The sequence below is a fragment of the Rhinolophus sinicus genome, chromosome 15 (assembly GCF_057876585.1).
Source record: "Rhinolophus sinicus isolate RSI-liver-muscle chromosome 15, RSI-T2T, whole genome shotgun sequence".
Taxonomy (NCBI): Eukaryota; Metazoa; Chordata; class Mammalia; order Chiroptera; family Rhinolophidae; genus Rhinolophus; species Rhinolophus sinicus.
The window spans coordinates 27,543,917-27,559,049 of NC_142515.1; the positions used below are offsets into that span (position 1 = coordinate 27,543,917).

General features: G+C 48.3%; 1 protein-coding gene across 39 annotated transcripts in view; it reads left to right on the forward strand.

Annotated features, from left to right (window-relative positions):
* The window catches only part of SORBS1 (sorbin and SH3 domain containing 1), a 221,392-nt gene that overhangs the window by 13,261 nt on the left and 192,998 nt on the right, over window positions 1-15,133 (forward strand). Inside the window, exon 1 of one of the 39 annotated variants that reach the window (XM_074339328.2) lies at window positions 13,145-13,297. The exons of the other annotated variants lie outside the window; for them this stretch is intronic. The gene's annotated coding sequence lies outside the window, so the exon portion shown is untranslated. Of the gene's footprint in view, window positions 1-13,144; window positions 13,298-15,133 lie in introns of those variants that run through there. 39 annotated transcript variants of the gene reach the window in all.

The window sequence follows — 15,133 nt, forward strand, 5'->3', positions numbered from 1 at the left end:
AAGATATGGCTCCTCTTCAAGACAGCTGCTGCAGGAGGAGGCCCCGCTGCCCGCCAGTCTGCATTACAATCTATGGTCTTGGTTTTGTCTTTAATTATTCAAGTCATGGGCTATTTAAACACTCACCTGAAGCATCGTTGTAAATAATTTTCCCTTCCTGGGGTCAAAGAAGTTCTAGTCGAGATGGGTTTTGCGGCTATGGCTCTAGATTCCCCAGGTTGCTCCCTCAAAGAACATCCACCTGGGCATCCGGGACACCCAGAGGATGCCCTTGATGGTGGGTGCACACCTCCACACACTGTCTGCCACATGGCCATTTATTTTGTGTAAATCCTTAATTCAAGGAGTATAGGGTATTCCCTTCCATTGCAGGCAAGGAAGAATCCATGCTGTTAGATGATGTAAAATATTTAACACTCTCTTTAAAAAATTAAACTGCCCGGGAGCCTTTGATTGGTGGTGCCCATGGCAACATGCATGGTTTTCAGGAGTGTCTTTCTGGGGCTTCAGGCTCCTCAGAAGGGATTGGGAGCCAGCTTCTAGGAGGACTGGCCAGCAGGCAGAGAGCCCACCTGCTCTGCTTAGCCCAGAGGCCGGGCAGTGGCAGGGCTGAGTGACCCCTTCAGAGGTACGAAACTGGGGTGGTCTCAATAGGTAGAGAGAAGTAAATGGGAAGAGAGGAACGCGCCATCCTTTGGGGGCTTGTTCATTTATTTCATTTTATTGGCCTCTGTTGGTCTTGGCACTTAGGCTTCTCCGTCCAGCCTCAGGACATTTGCCTGTGTGGTTTCCTTAGCCTAGAGAGCTATTTTTCTCCCGTCACCTATTTAGCACTGCTCATCTTTCAGATTTTTCCTGAAGCAGCGTGTTCCTGGGAAGTTGCCTCTGACCCTCCAGAGCAGGTTAAACCCCCCTGTGGGAGGCTCTCATGATTCCGTGGTTCTGGACAGAGCGTTCTTCACAGCATCCGTCTCAGCTGCTTTGTTATACTTGTTTGGAAATTCATTGTTTGCCTGCCCAACCCACGAGTCTGTAGGATCCATGATGACAGCAGCCAGGGCTGTTTCTCCTCACCCCGCTACCCCCAGAGCCTAGCGTGTGTCTAGCCCGCAGGAGGTGTTCACTATCTGTAGAGTAAATTAGTTCATTTATTAAATTTTGGGTTTTATACCAAATTCTAGGAATACAAAGAGAATAAAACACCCCTGCTGTCCTCTGTTTCTAACATAAAGCAATGAGTGAGCTCTCAAGATACCCCCTAAGGGGGAGGAAGAAAACATTATCAGCTAAAGCTCTATTTATTCTTTAACTCAAATATAAGAAAGATGTAGCTTTCCTATTTATAGTAGTATAGATTTTATAATTAACTTGTAAGTAAATATGCTCAGTGCCATTTTATTAATAGGAAGGTGTGATCAAAAAGTTTGATGACCACTGGTCCAAAGGGACAGGTAAGTGCATGAAAGGGTTTTTATACCAAAGTACGATAAGCCCTAAGTTAGGGCGAGTACAGGGCGCAGTGAGGGCCCCACAGGAGGGGAACTGGAGCAGGACCAGAGGAAGGCTTTCCTGATAGAGGGCAGAGGGATTAGCAGGTGCAAAGGCAGGGGGGCATGAGAAGGCTTATGCATTGGGGGAGGGCAAATACTTTCATAAAGCTGGAGTAGAAGGCAGGAGGAAGGCCTGCTAGGTGCCCTGACTGGTATTGGGAAAAATTGAGAATTGGGAATAACAAGATGGATGACACTGGGCCCCTGTCTGCAGGGTGGACGTAGTGTGGTAGGGCACAGAACTGTGCAAACGTACCTTCAGAGAGAGGCAACACAGTGAGTGCTTGGAATTCAGAAAAGGGCGGATAGTTTGGTTAGGAGGGATCAGGCCTGGCCATAGTTTCTAAAGCTCCCATGCCCAAGGTCACACAGCCCCCTCTCTTCATTGCACAAGGGGGAGGGGAGAGGGCTGGGGACTGACTTCAAGCCTCTCTCAAAGCCCACCTCAGGCTTAGGCTTCTCCACGAAGTTCTCCTTCATCTACTTCCCACCTGGTGGAATTTTTACCTTATGTGATTTAGACCCTTCCATGTACTGTATTGCCTGGGTTACAAAATTGTATATAAACAAGAAAATGGAGTATGCTATGTGTAAATATGCGTTTATTTGATGTATTTACTTACCTGTGTAATCATATACGCACACCTTTCTTTTCCTTTTTGTTTTTAAGTCCCAAAGCTTGAAGTAATTATGTAATTAGAATCCACACAGAGTATGGTTAGATAAGGTGTAATTAAAGAGGAAAGCCTAATTTTGGAAGAATGATAAGAGGTCATTTGACTCAGTCTGGGCCCAAATCCAATCTTGGAAGAACAGTAAGAGGTCATTTGGATGCACGGAGCTTGAGGCCACCCAGGAGCCCAAACTGGCCTGAGAACTGGACAGATTCTGTTTCAGTTCACTGTGAAAGCGATTCATTGAACATCTTCTTGGTATAGGATATTGTGGGAGCAAAGAAAAGGTCTGGATCTTAGGGAGGACACAGGGGGACATGGGCTTGAAAACAACTAGGAGGTCCCAAGGTGGAGAGGTGAAGACTTTGGGGACTGGGGGAGTGGGGGGGGTGGGGCGATAGGGTTTGGGAAGGATTCACAGAGTAGGTGGCCTTTAATAAGTGCCTTGAACGTTAAGGAAGGTTCCAAGAGCAAGAACTTTCTGTCATGGTAGAGGCACTCAGATAATACTGTGGAATGATTGCCACGCTGAGTATGGAGGTGGCAGGCACAGGGCCAGGTTGTTGGGTGGGCGTTGCAGTTTGGAGACCTGGTAGAGCTCATACAGCTCTGGCCATACAGTGACAACAGAGGCCAGGAGGGCACCAGGCTTAGGCCCTAGGCTGTGCGGTGGTGACTACGTGCAAAGGAGTCAGATGGCTATGGGCGGTGCAGGTTGGGGCAGCTGTCCTCGTGGAGGGGGCCCTGGACAGAGCCTGGGAGGACCAATAGGATAGGCGTGAGGGGAGAAGGGAAGACTTGCCAAAGGAGGGGTGTGATACGGGCAAACATCCAGAGAAGGAGCTGAGAGATCACTTAGGAGAGAGGGGAAGGGGCACATGGGAGAGCAGGGTGAAACCAGGTGGGCTGCTGTGGGTGAAACTGGTTCCCAGGGGTTGGGCATGTTGGGCAGGAGAATTTTGCTCCGCTGGGACGGAAGAGCCATGGCAGGTTGTTGGGCGGGAGAGCAGCACGACAAAGGCATGTGGAAGGAGGAATCTGGCCCTGGGGGGTAGAACGGGCTTCTGAGGAGCTCACCTTGGCTCCTTGTCCTGAGGTGGTGGGGACCAGGTACTGGCCAGGCCATCTGCAGGCCTTTATCACTGAAGGGTTACTGGTCTTGGTGATAAGAGAAGGAGAGAAATAAGGCAAGGGAAGAGGTGGAGATACTGCAAGCTTTCCAGCTTGGGAAAATAGCGACACTTGAGACAGGAGGGGGATCCCTGGTGGGAAAGAGGCTTGGTGTATGTAGACACCAGTACTCCTGTTCTAATCCCAGCCCTGCCTCTGAACTGGCTGGGAGACCTTGGGCCAATTGCTTCCTCCTCTCGCGAGCTCCATTTTTTGTCAGTAGGCCTCTCTGCCTTATGGTTCAAGCTCATCTCAGATAATGGGGTCGTTACAGCTCTAGACCTCAGACAGCCCCATGGAGGTGAGAGAAGAACCCGCCTAGTCCTATTCCTTGTCTTCCTGGAGTGTGAGCTGAGTGTGGGAGAGGGGCTCTGGGAGACCAGGTTGGGTGAGGAGTTGGGATGGGCGAGAGGGTGCGCTCCCGATTGATCCCGCCCATTTCAGGTTGGTTTTGAGCCTCTCTGACATAATGGTGGTATAAACTCTAAGCCTATACAGATGTTGAGGTCAGTGCTCCATTCTTGGGTAGTGCAGGGGAGGGGTTAACCTTCCCGAATCCACAGAAAGAAGATTCTCAGGGCAGGGGACTGGTTGTTAATGAACTTCTCTACCCTGCCTTCTCTCCCCGCTGCCCGCCCCGCCCCACCGCCCCCCAAGCCAATCTTTGGGAAACTTATGGCTTTGGACCTTTAGAAACAGAGCCCTTGCAGAGAAGCTTCCTGACAGAGGTTTGGGAAAGGAAAACAGAGCTTGGGAAAGGAGAGAAGGAAGGACTTTCCAGAGGAGAATGACAAGGAGTTACATTATGGAATTTAAAATAGCGAGTCCAGAACGGAAGGCACGTGGGTTTTGAATACCTACTGTGTACACCAGCTCTGTGCCACATGCTTTCGTGATCTGTGTCTCATATCGTTACATCGTTTCTGCCCTTCTTATATCTCATTTTACAGAGAAGGCAGCAGGATTAAGGAGATGAACTAATTTGCCCAAGTCCCATAGGGCAGGATTTCATTTACTTAGGTTTCTGCCTCCAATGGCAACAAATATCCATTTCTATATTCTGCAAATATTCTGCTGGCTCTTGGGGCAACGCAGGAAAAAAAGAGAATGATTTGTCTTTATGACCCTTATTCCCAGTAAAGCACTTACTTGAAATGTGGATCCAGCTGCTGTCCATACAGCAGCATCCCGATACAGTGCGGTGTCTTAGAGAATGGTGACGGGGGCACTTAGAGCTCATCAGCCCTCATTTTACAGATTAGGAAACTGAGGCCCAGAGAGGAGGAGGGATATGCTATGGTCAAGGGCAGAACGGGGATGAGAACTAGAGGAGTCTGGACACTTGGAGACTTTCAGGCTCTTTTAAGGCCTCCCTGTGGAAAAGTTTGTTTTTAGACAACAATGGAAACCTTTGTCTGGAGAGTTGGTCCGGGCAGGGTTGGGTCTGAAAGGTCCTGTGTGTGTGTGTGTGTGTGTGTGTGTGTGTGTGTGTGTATTTTCTTTCCTTCACTTTAACCTCAGATGCCTTTGAACCAGCAAGAAGGATTCCTTCAGACCAAAGGTTAAGACCAAAGGCATTTAACAGGTGGAAAGCACATAGGAAGGAGGGGGAAGATCAGAAGCCACAGAAATAGAAGACGAAACTCTAGGCTTGGCTAAAAGGAATGTTCCAGGCCTGCAAGTAATCACTAACATATACTGAATACTCGCTGTGCCAGGGAATGTGTCATTTCGTGTAAGTGCCATGGCCTCCCTATGAGGTAGGTAGGGGCTATTTGTTGCTCCCATTTTACAGATGAAGGAACTAAGGCTCAAAGAGGCTGAATGACCTACCTAAAGTCATGGAGTTAGTGAGACATAGAGCCAGGACTCCCACCCAGGTCCACCTGATCCAAAGCTCTGCCTTTAACCCTTAAGCTTTTTGTAGGACTAGGAGCTGCAGGTGCCTGAGCATTTGAGGACATATGGAATGACACATTTAGGGAGGTCCCCCTTTGGCAGTGGTTCTCAACCAGGGGTGATTTCACCCATAGGGGACATTTAACAATGTCTGGAGTCATCTTTGGTTGTCATGGTTTAGGGGTTGCTACTGGCATCTGGTGGGTAGAGGCCAGCGTGCTCCTAAATGCGAAATGGCAATATGCTGAGGTTGGGGAACGCTGCCCTCTGGGGACCTGGTTGTATTTTTACCTTAGAGCCCAGGGCTAGTGGAAGGCCATCTGGAAAACCTCTGTGTAACTTGAGGTAGTCCGTTAGCTCCAGAGACTCACGCTGTACCTTAATGAACGTTTGCAGTTTGGGTTCCTCACTGACTGAGTCCTGGGGATGTGGTGGTGATAGTGGTGGATGGAGACCAGGAAGGCGTGACAGGCCAGGGTGACCTGGGCTGCACAGGAGTCCCGGCAGGTGAAAGGTGGGTGGGAGCTTGTCCTGGCTGCTGAGAATTGAGTCGGTTGTTTCTCTCTGTAACTGAAATAAGAACTGAGATCTAGTTAGGTGTGTATTTTTTTTCTTTATAAAATACCTTTTTTAAATGATTGCTATGACTACTCACCAGGGGAAAGGTCTGAGAAAGGAGCACACATATTGCAGATGTGCTGGGATACAACTATGCCGCTTGCCAAACTCCTCTCTTACTAGTTACTGTTTAACTTTAGTCGGCCCCATGCCACTTAGGGCAGAAAGTCAAATGAACTTGGGGAAACCCCAGGGCCTTGGCCTTTACTTGAGCTTCTCCGAGCAGCTTTGTCTGAGCTTTGCCAGTGGTCAAGTAGGTCAGATCTAGCAGCCCCTTCTCCTGAGAGGACGCTGCTTGGCAGTCTGGAGGAAAGCGTTCACTGCTTTACCCCCATCTGCTCTTATTTCAGCCCCTCTCTCAGGTCAGACACAGAAAAGGTGTCTGAGCCCTTCTCTTGAATGGTGTGCATCACCAGGTAAGGTTTTTTTGCCTCGTCAGCAGTCCTCCCTTTGTAACCTGGTTTTAAGCTCGCCCTCCCTTGTTAAGGTTCCTACTGTAGTGCCTTTCTGCCCATCGGAAATGATCCCTCATTTCCTTTGCATCTCCTGGGCCCTACCTCGAGACCTCCTTCACAAAGCTCTCTGGACATTCCAGCTTCTAGGGTCACCTCCCCCCTCCTCCAGATGCCCTCCGCTCCAATGACTCCTTTGGTCATTTATCCAGTTATTAAATTGTCAGTCTTTCCTGTGTCCCCTCTGACCTCTCCAGTGGCTCAGTCACTAACTAGCTATGTAACCTTGGGTAAGTGAGTCACTTAACCTCTGGAGAAGCAACATAGCATTGAATCAGGTGACTTCAGTTCCCTTCCAGCATCAGTGTTGAATGAGAGTCACAGCTGTAGGACCTGGTGTGTTTCTCTAAGGTTAGTGGAAATTCAGGTTCCCCGTTGATCCTGTGCAGATTCATAGCAAACTCAGAATTCGTTGTTAGGAAACTGTCTTCAGACTAAATAAGTAAATTTTTTCATATTAATTCTTTACTCAGCAAATGTTTGTTGAGTGCCTGCTATATCCAAGGGTGTGATGGGTTTAGCCGGCTGGAAGATGCGTCTCTTGGGCTTTGCCTCCAAGGAGCTCAGCCTTGTGGGTGGTAGTCATGTCTGTACAAAACCGTAACAGTAGACTCTCCAGTGTATCATCTTGTGTCCATCCGTGGTACCAGTTATCACAGTTACACACACACACACAGACACACTCACACACATACGAATTAAAGTTCCATTAGAGGTGGAAGTTTTTCAGTCTTCTTCACTATATGCCTAACACATAATGAGCAGTCAGTAAAGATTTGCTAAATGAATGCAGGAAAGAATGGTACCATTTGAGTTGGGTTTTGAAAGAAGGGAAGGAATTAGACCTACACAGATCGGGGAGGGGCGCATTACAGATTAGCCAGGGATGGGGTGGGGTGGAGGCAGGGGGAGGAAATGGCATGAGCAAATGCACAGAGATGGTGAAACCCAAGGCACGCTGGGAAACTGAGGGCCCAATTGGAATAGGACCATGTGGTATGGAGTAAGGGTGCCAGGAGTCTGGAAAGGTAATTTGGGGCCAAATGGTGGAGAGTCTTGAATTCAAGCTTATGTTAAAGGGACTAGATTTATCCTACGGTAGGATGACCTCACATTCCAGTTTCCCAGAGTGGCTTTGCCCGTTGTCCCAGTGTGATTATTAATAGTGCCCCCTTTCACTCTCAAGTGTCCCAGTTTGGATGATAAATTACACGGTCCTGCAATCCTATAGGCTCTGTGGAGGCCCTGAGGGGTTTGCAGTGGGACACATCAAGCTGACTTTGGAAAGGTTGGTTCCTGCAGTGCTTGATGGAACCTGGAGGCAGGAGATGAGACATTTTCTAGTCCCATTAATTTAGGTCTGAGCCCGAGAAGTTGTAGTGACTTGTGAAAGGAGGAGATGGTTACAAAAGAAACTAAAGGCCAAAGTGAGAGCACGCATGGTCTTTAAGGGGCTCCAAGCAGCGCTTCCAAAGACAGACCCGTCGTAAAGTTCAGGCATCCTGGATAAGGGTTTTTCTAACTTGAGTTATGACTGATAAGAAAAAAAAAATACATTGTGCCTGTTTCCTGTGCAATTAAAAGTCAGAGGAGCTTCTCCCCAGCCTCCAAAATGTTCTGGTGAAACACGCTGGCATTCGCTTTCCTAAACCCCAGCATTGTTCCTTGGAATGTAAAATAGGTTATGAATGTGCTTGATGTCAGGAAAGATAAATCTGTGAGGAGGACTGTAGTCAATACATTTCCTTTTTAAGTAGAAACAATATAAAGAGCTTAATTCAGTCCTGAATCAATCTCACTTTGTTGCCATGATTGTGTAAAACCTGAACTGCTTTCTGTCTGTCACACTGTTTATATTCCCCCAATGTTCCCCGTCTCAGCTGGCCCCGCACGGAGTCAAAGCCTTTTTAGGCCATGTACAGCTCTCCTCTCAGGGCGCTTTCCTTGCGTGCTGCAGAAGAGCTGTGCTGTGAACAGTGACTGCATTTAACATCTAGGGGTGCTCTTCAGGGTGGCTGTCTAGTGGTACCCCCAAATGAGCTTCCTTTGTCCAAGAGAGTTGGAAGGCTAAATTCTTTGGCTTTTTCTTCCTAGTAAAAAGATTATTACACTTTAAAATAGTTGATCTATACACATGGTTCAGAAATCAATACACTATAAAAATGTATGCATTGAAAATTTTGATTCTCACGCCTGTGAGATCCATTTCCCTCCTTCTCCCAGCCTAATCCCCGTTAGGAGGGCTGAACATACGCTCCAGTTTGCCCACAGCAGCCCTACTTTATGTTCTTCATGCCAGTGAGTGATCAGTAACACCCACTTTCATTCTCAAAAGTGTCTCAGTTTAGGTGGTAAATGCTTCATTCCCCTACAGATTGCTAAGCACTTTTATTAGTTTCTTATGTGTCCTACCAATATTTCTATGTGCAGATACACACGCAAGGGGGTGACGTACATGGCTTTTACATGCATGCATACGGTATTTTGATTTCTGAACCCGTGTATGTCACTTCACAGTGTATCCTGGAAAACTCCATGTCAGTAGAAATGGAGTGTCCTCGTTCTGCTAAACTATCTTTGTATAGGAGTGTTTGTAGAGACTGGTAGGCAGTTGCCTTTCCCTTGGTTTATCAATTTAATTGCTGTTTAGGAGTGGCTTCTGTTTACCTAGGGAGAAACAAAAGGCTGTGGGAAATGAATCCAGCTTCCTTCACTTAGGAAAGCCCGTTCAGTAGTAAACTCATCCAGGAAACATTTATTAAGCACCAGCTTTCTGCCTAAGGTGGTACTAGGCACTTTGCATGTAGTGGATCCTCCCTTCTTCTCTACTTGTCTAAATGCTTCAAGATCCAGCTTAGATGCCTCAGCCCTTCAGGAAGCCTTTCCTGATTCCATGGCTGGAATTCTTTGCCATCCCCATCCATCCATCATCCATTCATTCATCCATTTATCCATTCAATCAACTAGCATTCCTGAGTTCTTCCTGCGTTCACTGAGCGCAGCCAGCATCCCACAGGTGCTAGATGTAGAGATGAGCAAGATGAACAGGAGAGCCCCTTGCTGTATGAGACAGAGAGACAGATGAGCGAATGGGCAGTAGTTCATCTAGGCAGCTGGTATCCTGCAAAGGCCCCTCTAAATTAGTGCCTGCCCCTCCCTTCAGTCTTTTCTTCCCATGCTAAGCAGTCTCTGCTCCCTCTCCATCCATTACCACCGCCATGGTAAGAAACCCCCTAACTCTGAGTAATGCTGAAAAGAAAGAGCTGCGTGAAGGGGAACCTCACTTCTCCCACTCTTCTTTGGTCTTGGTTTCTCCTTGGAATGAGAGGGGTGTGTTATGACCCCTCAAGACACTGTACGTCTGACATTTCAAAAACAATGATTTCAGGAATCAGCCTGGTGGCTCAGCCAGCTCCTTCTTTTATCTTCTTCTAATAAATCCAGCTTCCCTTGCAGTTTCCTGGTGCCAGAGGAGGTGATCAGTCCAGGATAAGAAATAGCCAGGCCAGGAAAATGACCTTTTAATAAAGTTGAAAGGGCCACTGGGAGAGCCGGGATGGCCACACGTGTGTCCGTGAGCCACTCTGCTGTGTGCTGTGGTCGGCACTGAAAGAAGTTCCAGGTAATGACTCTAGCTGTCGCTGCTGAGGAAATGAATAGAGTTGGGTTGTCATAGAAGAGGGTTTTGGCCAAATGTTAGCAGATGTTTTCCTACAACTGTGCAGAGCAGCCTTTTGCGGGAAGAGGTGAGATTTGTTTGACAACTTGCAGTCCCCTCATCTCTTCTGCAGTAGCTTTTCACAGGAAACAGGAAGGTGGAATGTTTCTCTGGTAAGTCCATTTTGGACTGATGCTTGGTGTTGACTATGTGCCTGGCCCTGTACTGAATGTCTTTACTTTGGGGAGCATCACACTCACTTGGGGTGCTTGTTAAAAATGCATATTACTCCTTGGGGGGGGGACCCAAGAATCTGTATTTTTAACAAGTTCTGTAGGTTGTGCAGGTTATATCCAGATATTTTCAGCTGCAAGCCACAAACTCCAACTTAGATTGGCTAACAGGGCAAATCATTGTCTCTCAAATAGGAGTGGTGCACTGTACAACTCCAGGACCCACCCTTACGTGGACTGCAGTGTGACTCGTGCCTCTGTCTCCTGCAGTTGTGCAGCGGGGGCAGTTCTGAGCCCTGAGGTAGGGTGGGCTTCAGGGTTGATTCTTTCAGTGGCTCAGGGATGTCACCAAGGCCCCAGGTTCTTCCCGTCTCTGGCATCTTTGTGGTAGCTTGATCTGCAGGCTGGGAGTAAGATGGCTGCAGCGTTTCTAAACACCTTAGTCGGACACAGTGACATCCAGAGGAAGGAGGATATAGATTGATTTTTGGCTCTCTGTCTCACGAGCCAGGAAGCTACTTGAGGCATTCTCCCATGATGCCTCCTTGTCTGGAGCTGGGTCACATGTCCATCTTGGAGCCAGTCACTGAAGGTGCTTGCACTTCTGGAGCCATTTGGAGAGGGTTGGGTGCCCGAATAAAATGGAGGCTCTGTTAGGAAGGAAGGAACAGGGACTAGGGACTGAAGGGCAACCACCAGAGCCCAGTGTGCAGGTGGTTTGCAGACCACACGCCAAGAAACATTGCCTCGCGTCATCCTGAACAGTCGGGGCTGTTCGTAAGGTTATCTCTGTTGTGCAGATGAGGAAATGAGACGCATTGAGCTGCAGTCCTTGTCTTAGATAACACGCCCGTAGGTTGTGGGGGTTGGGAGTGAGGGAACTGGGTGTTTTGAGAGGCTTTTTAGCCCTAGGAGAGTAATCACCCTTTTTTTTTGCCTTCCTGGTGTCAAAGCAGCCCCCTTCGTTTCTGATTTCTCCTGCATGAGTGTGGTTATTCATGGCAGGAGGCCTTCCTGAGTGTTTCCTATGGAAAGAATTCTCCAGGCGTGAGAAAAAGTATATGGTGTGCTGCCCCCACCTCCACACTGGCTGTGCCTGACAGCAGCTGAAATAATGATACCAGCTCAAATGTTAGGGGCTACCCACTTCAGCCCCTGTGCTAGGTATAGCAGACATTATCTGAAACCCTGGCAACAACCTCTGACCTTTGGTTTTACTATTCCTATTTTGTGGGTGGGGAAATTGAGGCCCAGGAAGGAGAAGCTGACAGTGGTGGGTTGCACAGCTTGTCGGTGGTGCAGCCAGGACGGCCGGCTCAAAAGTTGGTGCCGCTTCCCTACTCCACGCTGTGGCTTATCAGCAGCTGCCAGCCTTGTTATGCCCTCAAAGGAAGGTTCTGAGGGAAGAGGGTTTTAGTGTCAAAAGCGTTCCAGAGGAGCTGAATGTTTCCTATGGGAATAATTCCTAGGGCACTAGGAAAAAAATATCCTGAGCATAATAAACACAAGAAAGAAACAGGAAATCTGGTTTGTTACGTAGCAGCTAAAATGCACATAGAAAAAAACTCTCAAAAAAGCCTGCAAGTGTGTTGGACTTGAAAATGGAAGGCCATGATTGAGAGGGTCAGAAAAGCAGCCTGGGATCGGGAGACAATGGATAAATGGTGGACAGTGAGGCCACAATAAGGAGTGCGAGGTAGAGAGTCTGAACACCTTGCCTGTTCCCCAGTTCTGCTTTCAAGACATGTAAATGGGGTGCTGGCTGGCAGCTCTGTGGGCAGAGGGAGCAGAGAGGTAAATGGTGGAGTAAGCCTTGCCAGCTGTTAAGGGCTTTGCAAAGGCAAGAGAGTGTCAGTGGAAGCCACAGAGTTGACACCCCAAAATTTTAAACTTAGTACAGCTCTACCAGTTAGTTGCCTAGAGGGCAGGGGCGCATCAGAGCTAGCGGAGGGCAGATGTCTGGCTTCTACCTCATCTCAAGGAGAAATCAGCTTTGTCTGAAAAGCCCTCTTTTAGCGCTAGACATTTGGAGTCCCTCCCTTGGCACATTGCCTGGCCTATGCCTGGGGAGTGTTGTCCACAGACGTGCAGGTGGAGATAACCAGAGTGCAAAGTGGGCAAAGATACGTGCCCCTTGCTCAGTACAGAAGGTACAGGACACGGCCGCTGTGGGACGAACCCAGGGGCTCAGGAAGCTCTAGATCAGCTGGGAGGCAGGAGCTGAAGATGTATGTTGATGGTGGACAAGCGTGTGTGTGGAGGAGGGGCATCGACAGGTGCGGCCCTTTCCAATGGCAGCCGACCCACCTCTCTGATCATGTGTCTCTGGAGAGCCAGTGACGTGACATTTCAAATATGAACAGAAGAAATAATAGGGATTTTTAACCCCCAGCGAAGCATATGTGCAACTTTGTAGAGTTTTAAGTCTGTAACAAGATATTTAAAATGAGTGTCTCTCTCCCATCCTTCCTCCCCCCTCCCATTTATCGGGCACCTTCTAAACATGTGTTGAGCATCTTCTGCATGGCAAGCTGCGCTTGGCACTGAGGTTTCACAGACCAACATCATTGCCTTCAAGGCGTCTCACAGGTAAACACAGCCATTACAAAACTGCGTGATAAGTGCTAACAGGTATGTACAGGATCCTCTGGGAGAGGTGGGAGGGAACACTTGATTGTGTTTGGTGGAGGAAGGGCAGGAGGTGACACCTGAGCTGGGGCTGGAAGGCTGGGAGAGAAATGTGCCAGGTGGACCAGCCTCTTGGAAGGGATTCTAGGCAAAGGGTGGTAATAGCTCATGTGACAATACAAAAAGTTCATGAAAGCCTGCTGTGTGCTGTCAGTGATGCAGAGATGGATGGGACTCAGTGCCCGGCCTGCAGGTGCTCACAGCCAGGAGTGAATAGGAAATGACAGTGCAGGTGACAGTGTGATTGGAGCGTGGAGAGAATGCTGTGGCAACATAGGGGCCCTGCTTAACTCAGGTATTGGTATTCACTTTTTCAGTCTCCTCCCAGGAAGTGTCTTTCTTTGCAGGTTCTTTCCTTGCTGAGAAGCTCTGTTTAAGAAGCTGGCTGGCTGTCTGCTCCCCTCAGGGTTGGCCATGCCCTTCAGCAAGTTCGATTATACTCTGAGGCATCTATTCTTACTTACAGATTTCTTCTTTGTGGAGCCAGCCCCGGGCTCAGGTAGTTGGAGTGGGCCAGGCACTTCATCTCTGGGCTTCCTTTTTCTCACTTACGAAAAAAAAGAGGCTGTTGGCCAGGTCAGTGTTTCTCAAACAGCAGTGTAGGAACCACCTGCCTCAGAATGGCATGGGCTACGGCGTCCTTGTGGGGTGGCACCTCCCCATTCATACAGCCAGATGCTTGGGAGTGGGCCTGGGATTCTGCATTTCACGGGCACCCCACATGATCCCTACATCTTAGAGTTTTGGGACGCCTGGCCTACGTGATTTCAACCTCTAATCCTTTCAGCCCTTGATTCCTCAGCCCTAGATATGTCCACAGGAACTGGACGTGTAAAATGGTAGCTTTCTTGATGCCTTATGCTTGCAATGATGCCTTCAGCACACTGCTCCGCAGTCCAGGCCTTCTGACTCTCGACCGCGTGTGCTTGTGAGCTGTTCTGCAGGCGGGTTTTGAAGAAAAGCCTTGTTAACATGCACCTGAACGTGGCTGTCAGGCTCTGCTGAGGAGCTGAATCGTTACGACAAACACCCATCTCAGCTTTTCAGCTCGGGCTTTGGAGTGTCTGACTGGCTTCCCTGTCCTGGCTTCTTCTCCCTCGGCCTCCTGTGTTCTGACGTGGAGCTGCAGGGTTCATCTTCTCTTTGACATCTCCATTTTGGTTCCCCTCGGATCATCTTTGTGAGGTTATGAAGGCAAGTTCACAGTGTTTTTGTAGCTGCTGCGTGTGTTCTCGTGCTTTGGTATTGTGTCTGAAAACACAGTTTTAAATGTTCAAAGTAAGTAAGTAAGGGCTTTATACAGCTGCCTGGGAGTCTGCCCCAGTTTCTTCTCCTTTCCCTGTAGAAATCTCCAAGCAGTCCCTAAGCTTCCACAATGCTGCTGACTTTGAGAAGCTGTTGCCTAAAGAACCCCTCTCAGCTTGACCCCTTCATGTCATTTAGGTGATATGGTCTGAGGCAAGGGCACTGAATTCTGGCCTCTCGTAAAGGTGAAACCTTGGCTCCGAGTATCCTAGATCTTAAAAATTCAGAACTTTTCTCTGGATCTTGGCTCACTTCTGGTTCTGTTATTCTGTGTTGTGGGTTTCCTTGTTGCAATCAATCTGTCAACACAGAATTCTACACTAGTAAATACTGTTGAGCCCTTTGCCATTACTCAGGTGGGAGAAATCCAAAACTGCCTTTAAATGATAAAAGTGGTGGATACAGGTATGCACTGAGAAGGCAGAGCCGGGTGTGATCCCTCCCTGTATTTCTCAAGGGTTATGCAGTGTTCTTTACCCACAGTGGGTGCCCACGGTGTGGCTGCTGGAAGCATGGATTTAAAAACAAAAATGATAGACCAGTAATGAAACTGGTGAAGGCATGGAATTCAAAGGGCTGATCAGTGTGCATTTGAATTTGCCCTTGGTTCTTCCTTAAGTTTAGTTTTCATGGCGATATCAATTAGATGCAAGATTAGTTGCAGTGCAGAATGACAAAGAGGAAAGACAGACGTTGCCTGCATTTTAAGTGTATTGGCACATCTGTTAGTTGTTTATAATTTGCCAATCATTTTGATAGATAATTCCCAGAGATTGATTAACAAACCTCTTCATTTTATGTCCAGGGGAACTGAGACACAGGAGCG